The sequence below is a fragment of the Triticum dicoccoides genome, chromosome 4A (genome assembly GCF_002162155.2).
Source record: "Triticum dicoccoides isolate Atlit2015 ecotype Zavitan chromosome 4A, WEW_v2.0, whole genome shotgun sequence".
NCBI classification, from domain to species: domain Eukaryota; kingdom Viridiplantae; phylum Streptophyta; class Magnoliopsida; order Poales; family Poaceae; genus Triticum; species Triticum dicoccoides.
In genome coordinates this window covers 557,676,901-557,681,263 of record NC_041386.1, presented here as the reverse complement: position 1 = coordinate 557,681,263, position 4,363 = coordinate 557,676,901, and positions in this window count along the sequence as shown.

The following is a 4,363-nucleotide window of genomic DNA, read 5'->3' as shown; positions in this document are numbered from 1 at the left end:
CCGCCTTGAGGTTAAGAGCTCTGACACCATAGACAATGTCAAGACCAAGATCCAGGGGCGTCTGCATGGCGGCATGCAGATCTTTGTGAAGACCAGATGGCGAAGTTCCCGGCAAGATTCTTGTCAGGAACGTTTGTGAGGCCCCAACAAGATTCTTGCCGGGGACGTTTGCGAGGCCACGGCGAGGCTCACACACAGCAAGGTTTCGCCCGCCGTACCATCGCTCCAGCACAATGACTAGCCTGCTAGCCTGGCAAGCCCCTGCATGGTGGCATGCAGATCTTCGTGAAGATCCTGTCACCGCTCCAGCGCAACGGCTAGCCAGTCAGCCTGGCATTGCATGCCTCGTCATCCTGGATGCATGTAGATATGGGGTGAGGCGGCGACGTATGGGACGAGCTTTGTTTCTGTCCCTGATAAAGTTAGGGACACGTTAATGGTGCATTGAATGTGCTTGTCCTAAGACGACAGGGATAAGTATGCGCATTGTAGCAGCTTTACACCTCATGTATGCATGTACGCCACTGTGGTAGCCCCTTGGTATAAAAGGAGGCCCAAGGCGATACAGGAAAGGACTTTTGGACTTTCTGGCCCAGTTTGCATGTGTAGCAACTAGCCAGAGCTCAAGAACTCTCAATACACTAGAAGAAGGAGTAGGGTTTTACGCTTCTCAGCGGCCCAAACCTGGGTAAAAATTCCCCGTGTTGATCATTGGATCTGCTCTTTGCGCACTCCTCTTTCACTGCCAAATCACAGAAGGGATCCACGTGATCCCATAGGTGTCATTTCCCCGACATCTTTGGCACGCCAGGTAGGGGCAAGAGGTTGCGCAAACCTGATCTAGCAGTTTAGCGCGTCAGTTTCTTCAACATCTTCATCATCATGCTTCCCAAGAAGAAGGGTATCACGGCGATTGGTTCGTCTGCGGCCGATCTGCCCGTACCAACACGGATGGGAGAAGGGATGTACACGGGTGGAGGAGGAGGTGGATATCATGAGCTTTCACGACGTTCTGGCGACCAGAGCCAGGCGAGCGGTATCGTCCGCGACCGCGACGACGGCTTGCACACCGCTGGATCCAAGGATGGAGTCGCGCTGCATACAGGCGGCACAATGACCTCCAAGACACCCCCGCCGGCACATGCGTGATGAGCAGCGCCGCGACATTCGTGACCCCAAGCGTCCCCATGGAAAGAGCCCTCAGCATCATTCCCGGGATGCCCGGGGCCAGCATGCACGCCAAGATGCCGGTGGAAGCAGCGCGCGGTTGCGGGACCGTGACGGAGCTCCTTCTAACACAGTTAGGAGTCAGAGCACCTCACGTTCTTCACGCCTGTCGCTGCCACCTACACCAGCGGAGGCGTTGGCGCGAGTGTAGCTATTCCTGGATTTTCCTCCCGCCGCGGAGAAGCTCAAAGAATGGAGAGATGCTATTCAGAGCCTCATCAGTTTTCGTCGATAGAGATGGGCAACAGCAGGCAGAGCCTTCGCGGCGGCGGTCCACCGGGCCGGCGCGTGCCGATGGCCGAAGGATCGGAGGTGGTGCGACCATGGTGCATTCTGATGTCTGCTAGACTACGTCGGTATTTTCCTAAAGAGGAAGGGATGATGCAGCACATCGACCATAGGTATTTCCCTCAGTGATGAGAGCAAGGTTATCGAACCTGTAGGAGAACCAAGCAACACTACGTAAACAACACCTGCACACAAATAACAAATACTCGCAACCCAGCGTGTTAAAGGGGTTTTCAATCTCTTTCGGGTAACGGCGCCAAAAATTGGCAAACGGACGTGAGAGAGTTATAATAACTAGTAGATCGAACGCCAAATAAAATAAAGTGCGGCAAGTTGTATTTTTGGTTAAATATATCTGAAAATAAAAGCAAAGGAAAATAGATCGCAAAGGCAAATATATTAAAGAAGATACCCGGGCCGTAGATTTCACTAGTGGCTTCTCTCGAGAAAAATAGCAAACGGTGGATAAAAAAAATTACTGTTGGGCAATTGATAGAACTTCAAATAATCATGATGATATCCGGGCAATGATCATTATATAGGCATCACGTCCAAGATTAGTAGACTGACTCATGCCTGCATCTACTACTATTACTCCATACATCGACCGCTATCCAGCATGCATCTAGTGTATTAAGTTCATGAAGAAACAAAGTAATGCAATAAGAACGATGGCATGATGTAGACAAGATCTATTTATGTAGAAATAGACCCCATCTTGTTATCCTTAATGGCAACGATACATACGTGTCGGTTCCCCTTCTGTCACTGGGATCAAGCACCGTAAGATCGAACCCATCACAAAGCACCCCTTCCCATAGTAAGATAAATAGATCAAGTTGGTCAAATAAAACCCAAATATCGGAGAATAAATATGAGGGTATAAGCAATCATGCATATAAGAGATCAAAGAATACTTAAATAACTTTCATGGATAAAAAGATAGATCTGATCATAAACTGAAAGTTCATCCGATCCCAACAAACATGCCGCAAAAAGAGTTACATCATATGGATCTCCAAGAGACCGTTGTATTGAGAATCAAACGAGAGAGAGGAAGCCATCTAGCAACTAACTACTGACCCGAAGGTCTACAAGAAACTACTCACGCATCATTGGAGAGGCACCAATCGACATGATGCACCCCTCCATGATGGTGTCTGGATTGCATCTGATGGTTCTAGACTCTGTGGCGGCTGGAATTGATTTTCGTCGACTCCCCTAGGGTTTCTGGAATATTGGGGTATTTATAGAGCAAAGAGTCGGTTCGGGAGGCACCCGAGATGGGCAGGCGCACCCTGGTGGGTTGTGCTCCCCTCGGAGCACCCCCCAGGCGCTTCTCTGGCCCACTGGATGTCTTCTGGTCCAAAAAATCCACAAAAAGTTTTGCTGCATTTGGACTCCGTTTGGTATTGATTTCCTACGATGTAAAAATATGCAAAAAAACAGCAACTGGCACTTGGCACTATGTCAATAGTTTAGTACCAAAAATGATATAAAATGATTATAAAACATCCAAGAATGATAACATAATAACATGGAACAATCAAAAATTATAGATACGTTGGAGACGTATCACACTCTCCTCCACCACAACAGCAGCGGACGCCAATTCGGCAGGTTGATGCCCACGATGACTGATACGTCTCCAACGTATCTATAATTTTTTATTGTTCCATGCTATTATATTATCTGTTTTGGATGATAATGGGCTTTATTTTACACTTTTATATTATTTTTTGGACTAACCTATTAACCGGAGTGTCGGTGTACTAGAGTAGGGGTACCCTATTACCCCGAACTCGTGCACGGGCAGTTGCAGCGCCCCGCGGCAAGGCTTGCCGGGCGACCGCCAGGACCCTCCGTGGTTCCCTTGAAGACCATTCAAGAACAAAGTACTCAAACCAAGGCCCCGGCAAGAGGAGCTTGCCGGGAAGGCCAACCAAGGCCCCGGCAAGAGGATCTCGCCGGGAAGAGACAAGACCCCGGCAAGAGGAGCTTGCCGGGAAGGCCACTCAAGGCATACCAAGAAAGCTTGCCACGACGCGCCCTGCGTCCCGGCAAGATCCGGCGAGCGACAAGCTTCCGGACGCGACAAGACGACGGCCGCGGCAAGGAGCTTGCCGCGGGAAACCCCCACTTCGTGCCCGCGCTCCAGCATACCTGCTAATGTGTCGCTTTGGGACTCTCCCAAGCACACGTGGCAGGAGGCCGTGCAGCTAGGGGTACGTGGTGGCAAGCGGAGATGAAGAGAAGCCCATCGTGGCAAACGGTGGCGCTCCTAACGGTCACCTTTTGCACTGTTTAGGAGACTCAGACAGGCATTTAATGCCCTTGTCCCCTGCCGTCAGAGTTAGGTAGGGTGCACTGTATCCACAATAGCGGTAGCTGCACCTACCGCATCCTTTTCCATTTTTACCCTTCTTGTTTACGTTGCCCCCTGTCGGTGACCCCTTGAGAGTATAAAAGGAGGCCCAAGCGCAACGTAGAAAAGGTTGGGAGGTTCGGCCAGTTCGGCTCATTCAACACCAGGAACACTCTCACGCTCAGTCTGGCAGCGTACATCGCTCCTGAGCAAGAATCCAATATACACAAACAAGCAGCAGTAGGGTTTTACGCATCCGTGCGGCCCGAAGCTGGGTAAAATCGCCCGCGTGTACTGCCTCGATCCGCTCTTTGTGCGCTCTCCGCCCCCCACCGAACCGAAAGGGGCCCTGTCCCCATAGGTGTTGGTGGAATTAGCATCGCCCCCGACATCTCTGGCGCGCCAGGTAGGAGGCGTCGAGATTGTGCGAACCCGATCCGGCGGGCACGCAAGCTAAATCTTCATCGTCTTCATCGACATGCC